We start from the raw sequence: 23,627 nt of genomic DNA on the forward strand, positions 1-23,627 counted from the left end.
TTACTGAACATACACGCTAGTCTTTCTTCTCACTCTAGCAGTCACATTACTCGCTTTTGAGCTTCACCGGGTTCATCATTTCCGGATACATGGTATTTAGTTCCGGGGTTTAAGCTGCACGTTATACACTCATTTGGACGAGGTTTTCGCACACCCACGTTTACGGAGCCCTTCAGGTAACTCTGATCGTTCTTTGTCGTATTTTTTAATTTAAGCGCTCTAATTACATCACGTGCACTTCGTGGATAACACTTTTGAGCATTATTTACGTCTTCGCCTCTGGTTAACAGAAGCGTACTCGCTTCCGTTTTTCTCTGGTTCACTCCACTATTTACCTTGCGCAACGAGTTTCCTACACCCTTGTGTTTCGCTTTTTATGCACCGAGTTCTATCACTGAATACCACTCCACAAGCCTTTCTATATTTTCTACAAGTTTCGAATTCTAAGCCAGCATCCTTCTTGCTACTCATTTACCACTAAGCACTGGTTGGTTGCGCATGTTTACAATACACTCACTACCACCTTCTTATATTTAGGCTCTTTAAGCGCTTTTACATCCTGGACCATAGCCTTATGTCCTTCTCCATTTTTTCTTTTGTAGAATCCCCCTGAGGAAGGGCGAGTCCCGAAATGCATCGGGGATAATTGAAAAATTGGTTTGCCTAAAACAATGGAAACACATTTGTGAACCTCTATGTGGACTGAATAACCATTGACAGTATGAGCCTTATTATACTTCTTGAATAGCCATATGAATTGAATATGCATTAAACAAGCAATGAACTAAGCCACCAATGGTCGTACCTGTTTTAAACAGCGGATTTTCCGCATCGGAGTGCTAGAGTGAGGACGTCTTTCCCTAAGACGCATTTGGATAACCAGTCTATTGTTACCATAGAGCACTTGGAGCCTTGGGCAAGGGAAGGATAGACATTTCCAGAACCAGATGTGAGGGTAGTCTAGAAGTTTCCCCCACTTCAAAGACTGGCACCAGGTTTAAATATTTGACCCACAGACCAACTTTTCTGAACACTCCTGGACGTGTGGAGGACCCCCAGAAAGACTGCCTTGTACTTTAGAGGACTGCCCTGCAGCTTGAGACCTGCCTTGTACCCTCAGAGGACTGCCCTGCTGGTTGAGGCGTGTCTTGCTGCTTGATCCTAGGACTCCCAGAGTGACTCCAAGGGCTATTTGGCTGGTCTCCTGTGTGAGCTACAGTGAAATAACAATCTCTGGAAGCCTTGAATCCTGCAACTGGCCTCGGCCTCAAGTCAGTCACCCAAGTAGGGCCCAACAAGTCCTGGACCTTTGTAAGTGGTGCTACAGGTGCTCCCCCAGCCCAAACCTGACATTTCCTCCAAGATCTTGCCTGAGAACCGTCAGGAGACTGGGACTTACCTGCTCGCCGATCTGCCCGGGGTGCATAGCCTGTCGACCTAACTTCAGGATAGCTCTCGCTTCACAGCAGCAAATCCTGTTCAGTGGGACCCCTCAGAAAAGGTATCAAGCCTTGTGGAGACCCTTGTCGGTTACAGCCTGCAGCTTCGTCTAGTTGGAAAACTTTGACTTCCAAAAAAGCTCCAACCTACGAAGGTTGAAATCTTCACCACGACTCCGTCCAGGGGCTCTTCAATGATGATACCTCCTCCTCAGACACTGACTGCTGCCTTGCTCCACTGAACTATACCTTCTCAGGAACTTTTCTGCTAAACTTATTCTACGTCCGAAGGTAAGCTGATCCCAGGCCCAATCCACCTCGTGTAGCTGAACTGCGCTTTATCCCAGTGCGCCTCAACTTTTAACTTTGCCCTGGTCTCGCATAGCTGCGGTTGGAGCTTTGTTGTTGGCGCTATTTCAAAAATTCATAACTCCAGCTCTGCTGATTGGATTTAGTTTGTTTAGGTCTCAGATTATTTATAAAATGGTCTCTATTTGTCTAAACTGGTTTGGAATTTTCATTGTGTTTTGTTTTCACTTTATTACTGTTTGTGTACTGCATAAATACTTAACTCAGTGCCTCTAAATTAAGCCTGACTGCTTGTGTGCTAAGCAACCAGAGGGTTAAGCCCAGATTAATTTAGTGACTTCTGTTGTTCACCCTGACAAGTATTGTGGTTGTTACTTAAGAAGGGTATACACCTCCCTCAACCAATAACCACATTTCTTACAGGATTTAATTCTGCACCCCTGTTTGAGGACACCATTTGTATGGATTTTTTGTGGAGACTACAGTATTTGGACCCTTTAGCCAAGAGTTTGTGTAAAACATCTAAATTGCATAGAGTAAGCAAACGGATATGCCCAGAAGCTTAATTTATATCACAGACAATTTCTATTTCCTCAATCAAAGATAGGTTTAAAAGCTACGAAACAGACAATAGAAAGTGAGATTATATATATATATATTTTTTTTTTCTACAGTTATTGAAAATGCCAGAATATTGTCAGCTGTTCTCACTGATATTTGGAAGTAATCAGATCTACTACTTGTGATGATGTTTGTTACCTGTAAACGCTGACAATTTACAATTCCTTCATTACCCCTATTTCCAATAAAATCACTGCAGGAATAAGGGCTTAAGCATCCCATGTAGAATATGTTAATATGTTTAGTTCACATATCTGCAGCAAAATTATTAATCTGCGTGTGAATTCAATATTTTTTTTCCTTTCTATTGATTATTAACCAGAATTTCCTTTCATCGTAATTGAAACAAGAGCATGGTTTTGTATAGGATATCTATTACCTGCTTGCTATAAAATGTTACTGTGGTAGTACCTAGGGAGAATCGGGAATTGAGCGCATGCTCATGTTTTTCAGGTCCAGAAGGTCTTGAGGGGGTTCAGGCGTCAGCAACCTAAAACTCATGAATGTCTATGTTGATACAATTTATCTTGAAATTCCTGGAGTCTTCATTCAGCCAGCTTTATCATCCTTCAAAAATTCTGAATCAATCACTGAGATGATTAAGGCTATAGCTGTTAAATTGGACCTCCTATCTATCGTTTCCCATGATCACCCAACTCATCAGTGTCTTGCTTACCTCTGGAGAGGTCTTAAAAAATGTAAATTCATAAGAACGCCATGAAAAAAAAATTGCCGACCAAAAGATCATTTTACACTACAGACCTATTGCTCATTGTCAATGCATAGAAACATCACTGCAACCAGTGATTCATCCCATACCTTGTGGGGTCCCCCATGGTTCTTTTATTTCTCCCTGCCTCTTCAGTATTTAAAAGTCACCACTGGTGCACATCTTGGAAGGCGACAGTGTCTACTGTTTTATGTAAATTGCTGAAACCAAGATCCTTTTGGAATTGGAAAAAGGTCAGTAACTCACCATCAGTTCAAGAACTGTTTAAAGTAGGTAAAATGCTGGATAAACCGAAACTGACTTGGTTGCAGGAACAAGTTGACCCCCTCACCTGACCCAAAACCGGTCCAGAAAGTTTGCAATCTTGGTGTCTTCTTTGACAGCAACCTCACCGTCCCCTCAGGTGTGAACCCAATCATGAAAATCACTAACATTTGTTGTTTCGTAAAGGCACCTTTCCTTTTCTCATATTCCCACAAATGATTACAGTAGTCCTTGGTTAGCACGCTTGGAATATTACAAAAACCTCTTTTTGGCCTGCATAATTATCTGATGTACAAATGCAAAGAATTCATAACCACACAGAAAGGATCCTCTTTGTCCTCAAATACAAAAGCCATATTGCACTTTATGATCAACAAGTTGGCTTGTCTTCAAAAATGAGATCACAGTTTAGAACGATGTGTATTATTTACAGATCCATAGCTTGTCGGGCATCTGGTTACTGTCCGGGCATTTGAGATCCTCCTCTGCAAGCCTCTTCTTACACCATTCCCAAATTAAAAAAGAGTTGGAGGCAAATCCCTTCATGTAGTCTTGCGCCTCATTAGGGGTCTGAAGCAAAGACCGCAAATCTAGGAGATGGAGGGGAGAGGACTGGAGGGACAGAGACACATTTTGGAGGCAGGTTCATCAGGCACTTCTTACTCGTCTTCCAGAAAGCCTCCCCGTAAGGGGACTGTTGCAGCAGGAACACGCATACAATGCACCGTCAGTCAGAGACACTGATAATAAGATGGTTGAGCCTCAAACTAATATTCAACCAAATTCAGGATGGTGAGTGTGAAAATTTGGGACAAAGGGTCAAAATTCAGGACAAAAACTCAGGACAGGAGGTCAAAATTCAGGACAAAACTTCGGGACAAAAGCTACATTTTACAGACACATCAGAGGAGGTCACGCAATAGTATATAACTAAATAGACAACTGCTTAAGTACAAGTCAAAATAAGTTTTTAGGTTGAGACAATCGTGCACTTCACAGTTTTTCAGTATGCACACAGCTTTGAGCAACTGCGCAGGTCTTTTTGTGGTGTTTCATATGGTAATAATCTATTTATATGGTTACTGCACTGGGTTGTCCAGTCTGATATTTTGTTTACAATTCATGGTCCTGAACAGACATGTTTGGTGAGAGAAATAGTCCGGAAAATCTGCTCGGCTAGACATTGTGAGATGTAAAGCGGCACGCATAGGATGCAGCTAATTGGGACCTGCAGTGCTGGACGAGAGTGCAGTCCTCCGAGTGACCAGCTTAATGTGTAGGATCACTTCAAGCATTCCATTTCTGTTCAGCTGGTGATGACTAGTATAGGGGCTGGTATAGTGCTGAGTAATGGATAAGACCCATAGCGGAGAGGTCTTGTATGAGGGTAAGAGCAATGAACAGGTAAAGGGAGTTATTAACCAGACTGCATGAGCTATAATTGGCTGCAAACTGCTGAGCGTTATGGTATTATTGTGGGTCAGAGCGGTTAGATAGGACTTGACATTACAATATCATGCCCTGACTAGCCATATATCAGCCCTCCTTATTTTAGCTGTATATTGGAAATAGTATACTGATTGAGCTGTTTCATTTCTGTGAGCTTTAAACTGCATATTCTCATTGATGCACAGAAGTTTGCTACAGACTAGAAACTGTATATGCTGTTGAGGCATTATTGTAGGGCAGAAGGAGGCACTGACTTTTACATTCAGAACATTTTCTATTGATATGGAAGCAAAATGCCATCATGCGGTTGTACTGATAAATCTACGTAGTTCACAAATACTAATGTGTGGAAATGTGGTTTCAGAACATATGTATCATTTGAAAATCACACAGTAAAGAGTCTTGATTGTTTTGATCCTATTAAAACTCTGTTTCCAGCACACTTCTGAATTACAAACAAGTGGCCCATTTGTGGTTTCCTAACTGCTGATATGTTTTGAAACATTTGCACAGTTTACTTACAGATATTTAAAAGTTGTTGTGTGTTACAAACAGACTGACAGCTTTCAGCCTTTGTTTTTGCCCCCCAAGAAAATTTGAGAACACATGGTGCATTCTTCAACACATTTGTCATTATATATAAATTGTATTAACTTCTAAAGCACAGTAAATGATGAATTACTGTGCACCAGGATACAACAATCTTTGATGGGGCTCTTCAATGTTTCCCTCACTATCAACCTCCAACAGTGCCTCTCATCTCTCCATAGCTCCTCTCTTACATGTATTTCATTTGCTTTATTGCCCTTCTCGTACCAGTATAAGACATCACCCACACTTACAGAGACAATGAATCACATGTGTAAATCAGCGTATATAACATGTTACATAAGGCAAAGAGTGCTTGGTCTGAAGAAGCACAAACTCGGGATTCAGAACATAACACAGTAGTTAGCATTGACTTTAATATTAAGATTGTATTTCTACCCTAACAAACCTCTTTTTGCAACATCAGGATAATGAAAGACCAAGAAGGAAACATAACTTGTTAACCTGTACCATGCAGCTTGCATGCACCTCTTTGATGACTGTTCATAGCTCACTGTGCTAGATTATGGCTGTAACTCATGAATTGCACAGTAACACAATAATCTCAGTGACAAAAGCAGTAACCCACTGAGCTCTGCACATAAAATACTGTTCTTTGCTATGCATGGTACACATTATTTACAGCAGGCATATTAAGCCTCTATGCTACCTTAGATGATTAAAAATTCCCATCTCGCTCCAGCAGGTACATTTGTCACCAGGCACTGGTGAACCACACCTGAATATAAGCGAGGCTGCTTTTATTGTTGCCTGAAAACTGCAGGATTTACAAATAACTTTGCAGTACCAGCCCCTAGTAACAAAACAGCCCCCCACCTTTCCAGCCTCCCAGGGAAACGCCTGATGCTAGGTCCGGCCTTGCTACCACCCTCCAGTGGCGCCCCTAATCTTCATATAGACCCTCTCTCATGTAGTTAATTTCTTTTATAGTGCTACTCATCCCAAGTATGCAGGGCAGGGTGTCGGAGTGCGTTACATCACACTCACATTATATAGAGATAATGTCTCATATAAATGTGAATGTCAATGTACAGGAAATGTTACTAAACATAATGGGGGTTACGAGGTGTAATCATTCTTTCATCCATCATTCAGTCTTTCACCATTCATTCTGTCCTTCCATCTGTGTGCCCATCCATATCCAAACATATTCAACCATTTGAAAACCTATCCATCATGCATCCTGTCATCCTTCATTTTACTCATCCATCCCTCCATCCACCCTTTCACTCATCCGTCCATTATCCATCCAGCCACCCATTCACCCTATCCATCTGGAAACTCATCCATCCACTCTTCCACCCATCCATTCATTCACTCATCCATCCAGCCATTTACCTTCTCACCCATCCAGCTATCCTTTCACTTGCTCATCCATCTACCCAGTCATTCATCCTTCCACCCATTCACCCTTTCAGTCATTCATCCATCCATCCTCCCTTTCTCTCTCCATCGACCCTTTCACAAAGCCATCCATCTACTCATACACACCTGAATCCATCCATTGACCCTATCACTCATCCATCCTTTCACTCATACATCCACCCTTTCCCTTCTTCACTGATCTATCCATCCTTTTGTCCATCTACCCTCCCTTTCATTCACTCATCCATCCTTACATCCACCCTTTCACTCATCTGTCCATCCATTCACCCTTTCACTTATCAATCCATCATTTCATTCATCCATCCAACCATTTACTCACCCATCATCCACCCTTTCACTCATCCATCCACCCTTTTCCCCATCTATCTACCCTTTCACCCATACATCCATCTATTTGCCTTTTCTCTACTCCATCCTTCCACTCACTGATCTATTCATCCTTTCTCTCATTAGCCATCCATTCACCCTTTCACTCATCCATTCACCCTTTCACTAATCCATCCACCCATCCCTTCACTTACTTACTCACTCACCCACCTTTTCGTATCAATTATGAACTGAGCCTTTGTTTTCAGAGTTGCAGACAGAAGGGACCCATCAAGAAATGCACCCCCACTGTAGTTCCTAAAGTAAGGGGTGGGAGAGGGTTCACTATACCCCTGCACATAGGCAATTCGAAAAAGTGGAAGTCATGAGTCGTGCATGGTGCACAATGCAAGGACATGAGGTGACTGTGACATGGTTTTGTTTCCAGGGCCTTAAGTGGGATAAAAACCTGGGGGGTCTCTACAAAGGGGGTGTTGGATGTAATTAAGGGTGCGACTTAAAACACCTAAGCTAAAAATCTGTGCTTAGCATAGTGTGCCGCTCGACTGGTATTCTGCTACTTCTGTTACTGCATCCAGATACATAACACAACAAGTAACGTTACACCTACAACAAGCCAGAACTATTGGCTTTGTCCCTAATTGTTAGTTGCATAAAATAAAAAAGCAGCAACCATGGCTTCGTTGTATATAATTCTGAAAATGCATCAGTTCTAAACTGCTGAGACTGTGAAAGAAAAATAACACCTTTCTTTTTAACTTTTTTCACCGCCTTCTTTTTATGAACTGGATTTTCACATAGCAGTATTGTCATTATTGTACATTTCTTCCATCTGACAGAATGCCCCACCCTAGACCGAGGCAGGAGGAGGCCCACCACATGCTTTAACAGCCAAGACCGGGCCATTGTCATTCTGTATGTGACAATCAGCCGCAGACAGAATGACAGTGGGCGGGTGGGGCTGCTCTTGTACTCAGAGGATGAGCGTGAGGCACCCCATTAGGGAACTGAGGCTTCTCGCAGGGGAACAGTGCTGCTCCCTGCAATGCCCAAACTTATGGACAAATGGCGTTCGTATAAGGGATCATCATGGACAACGGACGTGAGATCTAAATTACGGACGGTCCGTGAAATTTACAGGTGGTTGGTCACCCTATGCGCTGGTGGCTCGGTCCACTTACAAAGGGTGGTGGTGCAGTGTCCCTCTGCTGGTCTATGCTGGCTGGGGAAGTCACAAACCGAAAGTGTAGCGCGGGCTGGAGAACATACCCATGCACTACTACTCTGCAGCTCTCCAGTCCTAGCTGTGTGCTAACTACACCTGCTCCACTGACTGTGTATGTTGTCAAGTGATGAAGAAGCGGGAGGAGGAAGACACCATAGCCCTCTGTACAGAAGGTAAACAGGAGCATGCAACATTTGATTCCTTTGTAAAACAGAGAGGCGACAACTGTAACAAAACTGTCATGGAAGTGGGCATCCTGTTGATGACCAAGCGAATACATCGTCTCAGTGGAAATGCACATACTTACAGCTTTGGAAAAAAGGCGGAAACCATATGGTTTCCCGAAGAGGATTTCATGCTTTGTGAATGACAGTTTCTAGGGCCCTTTTTACACCTTGATGAGTGTGCATGTTTTATTTATTTATTTGCACTGCCACAAGTTTAGAGCAGAGCGCCTTCGGGCTTTGTGCTGGCACTTCCCAGCATTCTTTTTAGGTCCGACATAAGCCAAGACTTTTTGATTATTTAAAAGAAATATGTATAATACTTATTTAAAAGGGCTTTCAGCCAGCTGTCTTAATCCTTTGGTCTGTTGGAGTGTCATTAACATTTTGCTTCTGCCCATTACGGCTTACAGAATGAGGCAGGTGGTCAGCCCACTTCAGCCACTGAGTAACTGCACTTTGAGTGACTACATTTTGCTCTTTCACAAGGTCCTATCCATCCATCCATCCATCCATCTATCCATCCATCCATCTATATATCCATCTAACAATCCATCTTTTTAACTCTATATGTCTGTCCATCTGCTTTTGCAACTCTGTCTCTTTCTACCCTTGGAACCCTATCAGCGTATCTATTTACCTTTGGAACCCTATCTGGCTGTCCATCTACTTTTGCAACCGTATCTGCCTGTCCATCTACTTTTGTAACCCTATCCATCTATCTTTGCAAATCTGTCTATGCAAACCTCTGATTGTGCAAAATTGTCTGCCTGTGCAAGCATATGTCAGTCTTTTCAATCCTGTCTATCTGTGCAAGCCTGCCTGTCTTTGCAAGCTTCCCTGTCTGTCTGTGCAAGCCTCTTTGTCAGACTCTCTGTACAAGCCTCTGTCTGTCTGCCAAGTCCCTCTTTCTGTATATCTGTCTGTGCAAGCCTCTGTCGCTGCCTGCCAAGTCTCTCTTTCTGTCAGTACAAGCCCTTCCTTTCTGCCTGTACAAGCATCTTTAGCTGTCTTTGCAATCCTTCTTGTCTGTCTGTGCAAGCCTCTCTGTATTCCTAAGCCTCTCTGTGTCTGTCTGTGCAAGCCTCTCTGTATTCCTAAGCCTCTCTGTGTCTGTCTGTGCAAGCCTCTCTGTATTCCTAAGCCTCTCTGTCTGTCTGTGCAAGTCTCTCTGTCTGTGCAAGCCTTTCTTTCTGTCTGTCTGTCTGTCTGTCTGTGCAAGCCTTTCTGTCTGTTTGTAAGAAAGTTTTACAAAAATATTAAAACAAATAGCAAAGGCAAGAGGCTGGCAGCCAACAGCAAACCAATAGTTTTTTTAGATCTGGTGTTAGCCAAGACCTTTAGATTATTCTAGGTTTATGTGTATAACACAGTTACTAAAAGGGGTTTTGGCCAGACTTTATCCATTAGTCTGCTGTTGTGTCATTCACATTTTTTTTCCAGTCATTGCACTTGAGCAGGGGGTTAGCACACTTGAGCGCTGAGTGATTTCACTTTGAGTTATAGCATGCTGCCCTTTCACAAGGAGGCATACAAAAATATGATGGATGGAATGCTTGAATTAACCTCCCAGTCCATCGTTATTTAGCTCAACATGTCACCTTAGTTTGGACAAAGCCATGTGCAAATCAGTGTTGACTCTGCTCCAATGCAGGCCAGATCTACCGTAAAGCGAAACACAAGCAACTCATGACCGGTTGCACCCTGATTAGGGCTCATCAGCCTGGTATAGTTTGTACAAGGAGCAAATCCACACATAAGGTGGTCCTCTTTGGTGTCAGGAACTAATATGGTAATGTTTGTTATGTTATGTCATTATAACTTAAGCGCACGAATACCCGGAGGTGTCTTGGCGCTAAACCTTAATGTATGTCCAGGGATATGAGGGAAACTAGTTTTGAAATAGCCATGTTTTAAGTCCTTTGTAAATGGGGCAAGTGAGTTTGCGGCTCTGATGTCCATAGGAAGCATACTCCAAAGTTTTGCCGTGCTGTGGCCAGTGCTTCGGCCTCTCGAGCTAGAGGTGCGAATCCTCGGAACCATCATAAGCCTGGCGCCAGTAGAACGTAACTGTCTGCCAGGATGGTACCAGGAAACCCCAAAAATCTTTAGAGCGTAAGACAATGTTTTTTTAGATTAATGGCCTGGCTGCTTCCCCCAACAATAAGGCTTTGCACAAACTATGGACTGAACAAAATTAAGAATTGCTACAAGCAAAAGGTTGGTGACTAACGCCAAACCTATTGACTTTGCCAATGCTTGTTTACTTTGTAACATTAGCAACCGATAGATCGGAACTGGAACATCTTAACCAAAACGGGCTTAAATACATATTTACACGTGTTATTCTCTATTTTTGGTGAAAATGTGTACATCGGGCACGAACATGTATTTATTTACACAGATTATGACCAGTTTGTGCGAACTTGTCTAAATTATCCCGTACCAGTGTCTGAACATTTATGTTTTCATGTATGCTTGTTCCATTTTCTTTGTGTACCACTTTTGCTGATATTTTCATATATTTTAATATTTTTTGTTAGTCATTGTTAATTGCCAAGAATTTGGAGTTGTATCGGTTTCAAAAATGCACTCTCACGCCAGTATTTTCACCTATTTTGCACAGATTACACATTATGAAATAAAGCACCCCCTGCTGTACATTATAAGGATATTGCAAGTAACCCAGCAGTTCCAGGACCATATCTGCTGAGTTCCTTTATGAGATCATAGAACTCTGAGGTGGATTGCAATATCCCTAAAATAGACACAGAGGGTATTTTATTCCTCTCAGTGAATGGTCACACCATTCATCTTCTCTCAAACTGATTAAGCCCTTGTTGTCTTTCTCCTCAATATGACAGAGTATAGTTGCAGACATGAAGAATGAAAGTAAAATCTAGTGTGAAATTAAACACACCAAAAAGCACTAAAATTGTTTTAATGTAAGTCGAATTACAACAATAATGGTGCTCCCAATGGGTACATTTAGAGATATTCTATTGTTTCAGTCACGACAGTAAGGGTCCGATTCCGATCCGGGTCGGAAGGGCACTGAACGCGATCCGGCCGGAAAAACTACGAGCCGTACGCGTGTTTTCCGCCTGACTCGTACAGCAAGTACGATGCGAGCATACTTGAAATTCACCGACCGAGTCGTTTCCGGGTCCGAACCGCTCCGTACGTCTCGGTCGGAAGCTAACCGTGGCGTGCAATGGATGCGATTAACGACCGAGCCCGTACGATGCACGCGTCAGACAGCCTGTGCGAGCCGGAGTGTGCGGCTCGCAAAACGTCCGGGTGGTTGCCTTTGGGGGTCCGTGTCGGACCCCCTGTCACCCGCAGCCCTACGACTCGGACACAGGGGGAGACCCATGGGTCCCCCAACACAGGCATGTAAAAAAATACACATATTTCCCCAAATATCTCCTTTGTGCTCATGACTGCTGCTGTGAGAAAAAAAGATCAGAAGAATGAAAGTCAGTTTTTGCTGCTTTGTTTAAACTGCAGCTGTAATGATGCTTTCTGACCTGCCTTTCACTTTGGCTGTCATCAAAACACAATTGTAATAACTTATTACAGTTGAGCAGCTACATCATTTTGTTAATATAAGTGACTAGAGACGTCAGACGTTGCCTGTCTTAAGGAAATTAGACAAGCTTTTTATACAGGATATGAGGCTCCCTTGAATTATAATATTTATATTCACATAATGACTGCACTCTCCCTTTGTTGCAAAAATGACTTTGCTCCTTCCCTGCTTTTGCCCGCACAGTACACAAGTCCTGAAGACTCGAGGGATGAATGGCTCTGTTGTCATTTCCAGATTTGTTAATGAGCTTGACCTAAGGCAGGCAGCACTGCAGCTAATGCCTGTCTTTAGCTAATGAGTGAGCAGATGGTTTCTATAAGGATGTGACAGAAACGAATTGACGGGAAGTTGGAAATTCATCTTTTCATGTGACCAATCATATTGAAATGCCCGATGACTGTGTGCCTATCTCCTACTGCTAACCTCTGTTTAATATCATCTGTCCACTCCAACTCTCATGTGGCCTACACTGCGGCCATTAACCTGCAGGTCCCCCGGTGCCATTGCTGACCTCCAAGGCCTACTCCTGTCCTCCTTTGCCAGAGTCCCAGAAGCCCCTCAGAACAGACGAGAAACCCCGGGGTAGTATGCAGACCAGCAAGCCAGCAATGTCAGAGTAAGAGCTGAGCTAGAGCCAAGGCAGAGGTCTGGCTTGGCTCTAGGCGCAAAGCATGAGCCAAGCCAACATAATATGAAAAATAGGAGAAAGATTCAGATTAAAAATAGGTTATTTCTTGAATGGTTTTGTTTCACTTCGGTACATTAGATTATATCACTGCATTGACAGCTCTTAAAGATAATGGTTCCCCAGGGGATCTTCATTACTAGTCATAAGCAGTAAATTGCCTAGCCCACACGCGGGATCCAGGAGCACTTTTATCAAATATATACATCCTACCTGTCCTTTTGAAAAGCCACATTTGTTAAAATGCTAAATACATTTCTTTGACCTATTATTCAGGCCGTAGTGGCCATTTTTGGATTATTTTCTTTAAAAAGAAGCCACTTTTAAATACAGAAAAATGTCAGCCCATAAAGTAAAACTGACAAGAAAACTCGTTCACCAACCTTGTTTGAAGCAGAAAGAGAGAAAAAGAAGGGCGATGTAGATAGATAGACTGCAGCCTAGTAAGGCGGGAAAACAGGCACTTCTCTTTAAGGAAGTGTGCCCCATCAGTATTCCAACATGCCCTCCCAGTGCCAGTTCTTTTTGCTGGCTCCTGGTCACAGGATTCCAAACCTTTGAAACCCAGATTCACGCAATGAATTTTGAGCTACACAGTGTATTTTATTTGTTTCGTGTTATTTTTTTACAAAATGACTTCTCTTTTTGTAAACTTTCTGTGGGAAAAAAAGGCACAAACAGACTTTCATGCTATCTGTACTGTTTGCCTTCCCTACTCTCATTTTCTGTAGGTCTGTCCTTTTCGTTAAAAAAACAAGTCCAGGAGGACTTTATAGAACAGGGAGAAGATCCGACTTCGTGATTTGCAGGAGAACCAATTCAGGATTCAGTAATCGGCATCTGAAAAATTGCATTGCATGGATTTCAGGCACTCGCTAGTACAACTTGATTTATTGTTTCCAGGGCCTCCTCAAGAGGGAGGTCTGAGGAAAGACCTTGACATGGAAACCTGATCGAGATCGAAATCTGTGATGTTGAAGGCAGCCATAGATGTCAAATATAGCCGTCAAGGGCCACTTCTCTGTTTGGACACTATGCATTGGTGTCAGAAAAAGCATAGCTAGTGCCAGAAATGTAGCCAATGCCTTGCATGAGTCTCGCTTGACTTGCCCTGTTCTAGTTTAGAAGAGGAATGACATTGTTTCTTTCTGAATGTGGAAAGTATGCAATGGGCCTAGTTCAGTTCTTACTGTTTGGGGGAACCTAGGACCTGATTTAGAGTTTGGCAGACAGGGTACTCTGTTGCAAACTTGACGGAGGTCACAGTGCCAAACCCTCAATCCGCCTGTTTCATATAGAGATGGGTAGACCTTAAGTTTTCCAGCTGCAGAGCCCCTGTTGGCTCCATCAATGGAATAGTTCCTCTGATGGCTTAATGAAGTAGGAGACGTCTGAGAAAGGGCATAACACCATGGGCCAGATGCAAGACCATTCAATCTTACGAGTCGCAAATTGCGTCGAATTGCGACTCGCAATTTGCAACTCGCAAAATTGAATGTAGAACAGTGTCTCAGACGTTGTTTGCGATTCCTAATGGGGTCGCAAATTGCATGCCTCATTAATATTCATAAGGCAGTCACAATTTGCGATCCCGTTGCGAATGGCTAGCACTGCCAGGGATGGTGGCCTGCTGGGGTCAGCAGACCACCATGTCTGGGACTGCTTTTTAAATGAAGCATTTTTGTTTGATGCAGCTTGTTTTCCTCAAAAGAAAACTGGATGCATTTAAAAAAGAAAAATTAAACTTTTCAGTTTCAATTTTTAAGGGCACACACTCAATCAATCAATCAATCAGAACATTTGTAAAGCGCACTACTTACCCGTGAGGGTCTCAAGGCACTGGGGTGGGAGGGGGGTGGGGGGGTGGGGAGTGCTGCTACTGCTCGAATAGCCAGATCTTGAGGAGTCTTCTGAAGGTTAGCAGGTCCTAGGTCTGCCGCATGGGGATGAGGAGGGTGTTCCAGGTCTTGGCGGTGAGGTGGGAGAATGATCGGCCGCCGGAGGTCGCTCTTTGGATGCGGGGGACTGTGGCGAGGGCGAGGTCAGCGGAGCTGGTGGTTGGGGGTGTAGAAGCTGAGTTGTCTGTTAAGGTATGCTGGTCCGGTGTTGTGGATTGCCTAGTGTGCGTGGATGAAGAGCTTGAAGGTGATCCTCTTGTTGACGGGGAGCCAGTGCAGGTCTCTCATATGGGGTGTGATGTGGCTGCGGCGAGGGATGCCGAGAATCAGGCGTGCAGAGGCGTGCTGAATGCGTTGAAGTAGTTTCAGGAGTTTGGCCAAGGCTCCTGTGTAGAGGGCGTTTCCGTAGTCCAACCTGTTGCTGATGGGGGCCTGTGTGACTGTTCTTCTTGTTTCGGTGGGGATCCACCTGTAGGTCTTGCGGAGCATGCGGAGGGTGTTGAAGCAGGAGTACGAGACGGCGTTGACCTGCTTTGTCATGGAGAGGGTAGAATCGAGGATGAACCCTAGGTTGCGTGCGTGGTCGGTGGGTATTGGAGCTGTTCCCAGTGCGGTCGGCCACCAGGAATCGTCCCAGGCCAGGGGGTGGATCCGAGGATGAGGACTTTCGTCTTGTCCGAGTTTAGCTTCAGTCGGCTGGTCTTCATCCACTTAGCGACGGCTTTCATTCCTTCCTGGTGATTGGTTTTGGCGGTGTGGGGGTCCTTGGCGAGGGAGAGGATCAGCGGGTGTCATCGGCGTAGGAGATGATGTTGAGGTCGTTCAGTCGGGCGACGTGGGCGAGCGGTGCCATGTAGATGTTGAAAAGTGTTGGGCTGAGGGATGAGCCCTGGTGGTGCTGGCTTTGTTGAAGATGTGGTGTGGGCAAGGGTCTAACAGAGATCCGGAGTGGATGGTGTTCATGATTTTGATGGTTTAGTCGTCGTTTATGTTGGTCCAGGAGAGCAGGGGGTCGTTGTGAATGGTGACCGTGGGGGCGGAGGTCTCAGTAGTTGTCGGGGCGGTCGTGGCGTTGAAGCTGTCGTGGATGTCTGCGATCTTGCGATGGAAGAAGGTGGCAAGGGAGTCGCACAGATCTTGCGTGGGTGGGATGTCGTTGGAGCTGGGGTTGGAGAGTTCCTTCACGATGTTGAAGAGCTCTTTGCTGTTGTGTTCGTTGTTGTCTAGGCTGTCTTTGAAGGAGGCCTGGGGACCTCTTCCTGTTTGTGAGTGGTTTACCACCTATTTGAAGTAGGTGGTAAACTGCAAGTGTTTTGCGGCTGTAAAACAATGGTACATTGCATTGAAACTCGCTTTTAGGAAGGGACACTCCTTCCTAATAGCAAGAGTCTCAAACGCTATTTTGCGAGTCAATGATTCATAAAATAGCGTTTGTACATGCCAGGATCCTTTTTTGCGGTCACAAACGGGCCGATCTCCCGTTTGCGACCACAAAAAACGTTTGTACATCTGGCCCCATGTTTCCTATTTAGAATGGATGATGTAATACTTTTTTTGTAGTCCATCACTGCCAGGAAAAACCTGGTGGTGATAGACAGAAAAAAAAAAAAAATGCCTCCACGTCCTGGAAAAATGCTCCCAGGGTGTGGGAGTCATTCGTTTTCTGTTTTTTTAATAGCAAACTCCCACTTCATGATTTTGTGAAAAACAAAAATCCTGAAAAGTTTGATGGCTGGCTGCCAAGTCTGACGGTGCCACCCGTCAAACTTTTCCAACATTGAGAGGAACCGTCCTAACTGCGGTTTCTGTCAGTGTAGAGATATGTCCATGGGGCCAGCATACACCTTTAAATTTGGTAGGTGGCGCTCCCTCAATATGCAGAGGTAATATCCTCTGCCACCCCTACAGAGTAAACCCTGTCCACCAAAGTCTAATCAGCCCCTCAGGCACAGCACACACACCCTCTTTCCTGACCCGATTATTTCCACTCCTGTTCATGAAATGACAAAAAAAAAAGAGTATAAACCAGTATAAAGAGAGGGTCTTTGGCACTAAGCATATGGGCATTTGATTGAGCAACATTTGTGTTAACTGTCCGTGAAGTGCTTCATTGCTCATGGCTAATAGAGACATTGTTGATGCGGAGTTTGTGAATGTGCTTTGCATTGTGTATTCACATGACAAATACAGAAGGAAGAGGTTTCACATTGTGAACGCTGACAAATACAACAGGAAAGGGCTTTAACTCATGAAATCTCTCCGACAAATGCAAAAAGAAGGCGTTTGATATTGTGAACTTCATGACAAATACAATAGAAAGAGGTCTTACGTTGTAAACTCCTTGACACATGTCTCTAGTTCAAAGGAGGCGAGACCTTCCCCGAGACTTTTAATATGTACATTTGTAATTATATGTTTAGTATTTAGTACTGTGTGAATTAGAGTACCTTTTCTTTTTAAGTCCACCTTGGGTAGCGCATGCGCTGCTCTGTGTTGCATGCTGTATTGAGGTATGGCATAGAAGCTCATCCCAAATCCCGCCCATCTTTTCAATTTGCTCCTGTTACTGTCCTTTTCAAAATCCTTGCTTTTCATTTGTGAATAGGCTTAGTAGTCTGCATTTGTAACCTTCCATAACAACTGGACTTTTTACTTGGGTTGTTACACTGTCTGATTTATCTAGTCAGTGAGCACTATTTTCTTTATTGATCTTCCCTATTCCACCCACGACGTCACAGCATGCTGCCGCCTTTTATATTGTTTATTAGTCATGTATTTTTTAATTTCCAGCGCAGTCCGTGTTAAGTATAGAGGCCACAATTATTTATTTTATGGCGCAGTCCGCTTTCACTTTAGCGACTGTGCCTATTTATTTATTTTATTTACAGCGCAGGCTGCTTTCACTTTAGTGGCTGTGTTTATTTATTTATTTAATGTATAGTGCGGCCGCTTTAACTTTAGCAGCCATGCTACAAAAGCTTTCTTTCTTTCTTTAATTTTACACTTTGTGTAACAGCGTACCATATGCGCTTTCACTTTAATGTTGGCTGCGCCCCTTTATTTAGGTGCTTCTCACTGTATCTTGAATACGGCAAGCAGCGTCAAAAGAAAGGGGCGTGACCACCATTAAAATGGTCTCGCATTTGTGGGAGTTTGAGGTATTAGCATTGAAAACGACAATGCCTTTTATACATGTGTTGCTTTGAAAAACACATAAATAAAAGGCATTGTCATTTACACTGCCAATAGCTTAAAATCTTGCAATTGCGAGACCTATTGCATTGAAAATGCTTGTTTTAAGTAAAAGCATTGGCTACATATGGACTTATTAAGTGTTATTGAATGCTTTGTGGAGTTCTAAGAATCTCCTTTACACCACCTGCCTGCATAAGTCTTGGACTGCTCTGCCTCGCTGCCCTGAGAGTGAATGCTAAAATGATGTACTTGATGATAAGTTTGTTTTCAAGGGGAAGGTGGCTCGAGGGCTTTGGCTCTGCTGTTGTGTTGATCCCCTTTATTACCAGCATTTGATTGGACAACAGTTGTAGCCTGACTATAAAGTAGTTCCTTTGTTCACAATCGATGAAAACATTGCTTAAGATAATCAATTGTCATACCCTAGGACGAATACAGCAGGAGGGGGTTTTACTGTGTAAATGCAGGCATATTCAGTAGGAATCGATTTTACTTTGGTGTTTGGACTATTATAAGAGCGGTGTGAATCACCAAGTATGTCATGTCCTACTGTTATATTGCATTTAGTGGCACACCCAAGTCCTACATGAGGATGAAATCTGGTGAATCGGGCCCTATAAGAGGCACCGACTTTGTAGGGATACAGCTGTTGATCCATTTCTGTTCCACTGCTGGGAGCTCTCCACCTCATCTCCAGTGCTTGTGTCATGCCGTGATACCATTATCGGCTCTCCAGAGGGGGGTACGAAGATTTATTAATGGCAGCACGTTCGGCAGCTTGTCGGGGTTGGGATGTTCCATCTGACTTCATCTGTTTTGGTGTATGGGGGTGGACTGATGCTGTGTTAAATGCAAAGTAATCTGAGTTATCCGAGGAGCCTGGATAGTACTCTTTAAAAAAAATCATTTTTTTTAGCAACTGCAATAAAAACATTGAATTGCAAATTAGTTTCTTCCTCAGGGCCAACGTACTGTTCACTTCTCTAGTAAACATCTATTTGTCGGTAATATTCACTTAAAGAATGTTCTTTCACTGCTTTCGCTTTTAAACATCTATTTTTCGGTAATATTCAATTAAAGAATGTTCGTTCACTGCTTTCGCTTTCCATGTAAAAAGTCAAATTTCCTGTAAAGAATCTTCAAATTACAGATAATGTTTTAAAAACTGAGTTGGGAAAAACCGTATATACGTTACAAATGTGTGGTTTCTGATTTGTCGTTCAGCAGGCATCCACTTAGAGAACGGCTAGTCTGTCGAAGCCTAAATGTTTGCAGTGGATTAATATATGTATATTGTGTCCAATGCGTCCCTGAGGATGTCTCCATGTATTCCTAATGAAGAGATGAAGGTTGCAATTGAAGGGCTATTCATCCTTTTACCGAAATCATAATTGATAATTTTGAGAAAGAGGGCTGGAAACTCCCTACACTGGATTAAAAAACCATCATTGAACCAGACATATCCTTGCCCCTTCCTGTTCATGTGCTACTTCTTTCATGATGGGGAGGGGAGTTGGCCTAAGGCTAGGGCGGTCGACCTCGAATCTGGGGAACTGGGGTCGAGTCTCGGCAACGACGCTGAACATCCTGTGATTCTGGGCAAATCACTTAATCTCCCCGAAAAAATGAATGTGTCCTCATGTAACGCAAATGGTGCAAAGTAAGGCGCTCTGATACCTGATACGGGTCAGGTTCTCACTATATAGAACTCTGTAAAATAAAATAAAAAAATAAAAAATGATCTTTAACCCTTCAGCAATGTCCAGTATGCACATAGTGTTAGAAGGTGGTTCTGACACTATGGGCCGCCCGGATTTTTCGCTTTTTGAGCACCTAATTGTTGAGCTTTTACTGTGGGGGAGCCTCATAAGTTGAGACTCACCCACAGTGAACTCAGGATGTAAGAGACTGCATGGGGATTTTACTGGGGTTCCTCTGGCTTGACCAGGCCACTGCGCAGCAGCTGGAGTAAGGGACATGCAGACACGTGTGTACATGGAATAGGCTTTATAGGCTGGAAAGAAACATGCCAGGGAAAGTCAGTGTGTTTTACTGTGTTTTCACTTCATTATTCCCCTAAGGGAATGTGGGGCCCATGGCTAGATTAACTTCCGTTAGGCCTACAGATTCCAGACACGCACTTAAGTCCAATGTAGCGAATGTGAAAATAAGTCTTCTGCAGAGTCCAAAGTCATATTTGTACTGCTTTTGGGTCATCCAGAACTGTCATATTTCTCTGAGCCAGCCATGACCAGACCCAGGCTGAGGGCTGTCCTCAGCTGGATGGATTGATAACCTTTCTTCCATAAGCAAGGGCCTCCTCTCCACGAAGAGAAGATGGGTGGGGCTACAGGCCAATCCATCAACCGCTGTCGCTGGGTGCCAGGCACCAGGCTGCACCAAGGAGGGAAGGCAGCTTGGGGGGAAGGGGCTTCCGAGACATGTGGCAGAAACCCTGGACGACGCCATTTTGAACAAGTTCAGAGGCTGGACAAGAAGGAGGGAGCAGGGGCAGGGACGTGATGTATCGCTGTTTGATAGGACCAACAGAGACTTTCTGCCAGCCCCCTACTCAACTTTTAAAAAGTGCTTGAACAGGAAGAGAAGCTCTCTCTGGGGTGTGGTCTGCTGAGGGTGAAGGTGCTGGAGCCTGGTGCAATGGGCAGTTAGAAGGAGAGACCCCCTGACTGCCCCCAGGACCCTATCAGCACCAGAAGAAGAGCCCAGGACTGGTGCACAGAAGCAGGGGCCTCTGCGCAGGGAGAGAGGCCCAGAAGGAGAGCCTGGCGAAAGGCTGGTGCAGGGAGCCAGTGAAGACAGCACACTGCGGAATCTACCCTCTCAGAGACCCAGAGGGCAGAGGAGAGTGTTCCCAGTGGCTGGGGCTGGTAAAGAGGAGCATGAAGCACCCCATAATGCCTCGCAAGGCATTTGGAAATCTACCGTTTTGGTGCTTTGTGGCCCCCAGAGGAGGGGGGTCACCCTCATGTGTGAAAAGGGGTGCAGGGGGGCTGCAGGAGCACCGCAGTCTCCCCCAGCATAAAGAAGAACAGTCCACCCCTAAGTTTCACGGGGCATCTGAAAGAATAACCCCTCAAGGGCTCAGCCAGCCTTTAACACCTTCTAGGCTGGAACTTATGTTCTACAGCTGAGGGTGTACTATGAAGTGCATCATGGAGTGAAGGGCTGAGTTGGGGATGTCTGGAGAAGGGCATCCCCTGGAGGTGAAGTGGTGTAATTGCACCAACATGCATTTACTATTGGTTATTTCTTTTTAGGTGGACTGAAAGTCACATGTGTAAAGTGAAGTACCTGTGTAAGGTGATGTTAAGCTAAATGGAGTTATGTTGGACCTTCCTGCTAGGGGGTCTGGCTGTGTTTACGTAATCCCATGCTTTTACCTGTGATTCCTTTTAAAGTGAAGAGGCGCACTGCATGAGAAGTGTAGTTGCTGAGAGTACTTCTTTTGAAGGGACTGTAAGTCACATGTGTAAGGAGATGTCATAAGCCAAGTGGGGCTATGTTGCCAGACTGTCCTGCTAGGGTGTCTGGCTGTATATGCGCAATCCTGTGATTTCATCTGTGATGCCCTTAGGGGCTGTAATTGCAATGCATTCAAATGATCAACCAAGGTGATGAGTACTGTCATTCTAAAGTGTGCGTAAACATGGATTCTTGCTGCTGCGCTTAGGTGAAGACCCCAGACTGCTAGCCCTTAAGATATAGAGGTGCATACTTTATGGTCAGTAGGAGATGCTCAGTCAGGGTCATGTGTCACCAAGGCAGGTTTACCCCTTTTTAATGCTTGTTGAGGTAATGGGGTGGGTCGCCACTGGGATGGTGCCAGTGCGCAGGGCCCTCGCTCCAGGTTATGTTCAACTAACTGCATTGGGGGCAAGTTGATGTGCATACATGGGAGTAGTGGTACTAGACCCCACCTCCCCCTGCGGGAGGGGTGGAGATGTTGTGCAATGTCACAAATTAATTCCAACAGCTTATGTATATTTGTAAATTGGTGCATAGTATTGAGTGGTGTGTGTGTTTAATAAAAGTACTCTTACTTTTATAAAGCAAAGTACAGACTGGACAATCAATTATTGAGTGTTATTTTTGTGCACCTGCAAATGGCGATTACTAGCCCACACCACCTCCCTTGAGTAAGCCTCAGACTGCTCTGCATCGCTACCCTCTGAGAGTCAGGCGCTACAATTGGGTGTTTGGTTCCCAGTGAAGGACAAATGTAGTCATGTTATTTGTGCAGACCTCACAGATGCTGCCTCGTTTTCCAACACATAGTTTCTATGTTTACTGTCGACTCCATCCAGTGAGATACTATCTCCATCTCTAGACCGATGTCCAGTAGGAGAGCAGCCCATTGCCTCCCTTTGAGCAGTGTTCTGTATGAGAGATACTTCATTTCATGTCTGACGGCACAGTCCACTGTTATTTGGCATGCCATCAGCAGTGTCCGAACTGACCCTTGCGACAGTGTCATTAGTGAACTAAGAACCATGACTGTTGTCATGGGAACCATGTATGTGTCCAACATTCTTATAGCTAGGGCAACAATATAGTCTATTAAATCAAACACAGTGGGGTTTTGTCTGGGGCGGAGTTGCAGGGGGTTGTTTGGGGTGTTGCAATCCCCTAATAAATGTATTTTTTAATAAATAGTTGGCTACAGGAGCTTTTACTTGGGTATGGTAAGGTGTCTCTCGGATTTCACCTGGAGTTTTTAAGTTCTCTCAGACAAGAACACAAACACGCTCGTTCTTGTTTTGAAGGTCTTAAAACATGGTTATTTTACAAAATACTAATATATCCCCGCCCCCCCCACAATCCACACTCCTTTCCCTTTTCACTGACTATTAAGGTCCCCCTCATGCTTCTCATATAATGATTGACATGATATGCCAACATGATTGTCGGAACCTGTAATGTGTGCCAGAAACATATAATGGAAAGAAGAAGTGTCTTCAGGTATGTTCCAAAATGAAGTTTATTTTAGGCACAGCAGCTGATCACGGGAGTACGTCTGTCTTCAAGGAAGTATAACAGTTGAATGGCAAATTCAATTGTTAGGTACTTCAGCGAAGGACAGCACCACGAGCGATGCACCCTCAAACATAAACATGTTTGGAGGTGCACGTGCCGGTGGTTTAGAACACTAAAGTAGAAATGCAGAACACCAAATAATGACATGTGATAAACAGTGTGAACAGACTATAAATACAATAAAGAAACCCTTTACAGAACCTCCCTCCACCCCCCCCACCCCCAATCCCCCACAGTGACCAAGCTACGCCCCTGGTTTTTGTACAGCTGGTATTCTACAACTCGCGTACTTTGAAGGCGCTTTCATATGCGATAGTAAAACAAAAGAAGGATCCGTAAAATAAAACATTTGCTTAAAATCGCACAATATGTTTAAGTGGAAAAGCGGTTATTAATCCAGGTTTTCTGGTTTCAATTTGTGCAAATCATCCACTAAATGGTTATCTATATGTCATTCATTCTAAACTAAAAGGTAAATGCTTTGATTTTACCTCTTTGTGCATAAAGCGAGGGTGGCTGGCTCGTTATGGGCTCGAGGTTCCAACCAGACCTCGAGCTGGACCAGAGCCAGTCTTCAGGCTCGAGCCTGAGTCGAGCTTTCAACGGCTCACCCACTCTA

General features: G+C 44.1%; 1 protein-coding gene across 2 annotated transcripts in view; it reads left to right on the forward strand.

The window, feature by feature from the left end:
• CFAP74 (cilia and flagella associated protein 74) overlaps positions 1-23,627 on the forward strand; it is a 927,349-nt gene that overhangs the window by 499,801 nt on the left and 403,921 nt on the right. The gene's annotated exons all lie outside the window — the stretch shown is intronic.

The sequence above is a fragment of the Triturus cristatus genome, chromosome 1_2 (assembly GCF_964204655.1).
Source record: "Triturus cristatus chromosome 1_2, aTriCri1.1, whole genome shotgun sequence".
Lineage (NCBI taxonomy): Eukaryota > Metazoa > Chordata > Amphibia > Caudata > Salamandridae > Triturus > Triturus cristatus.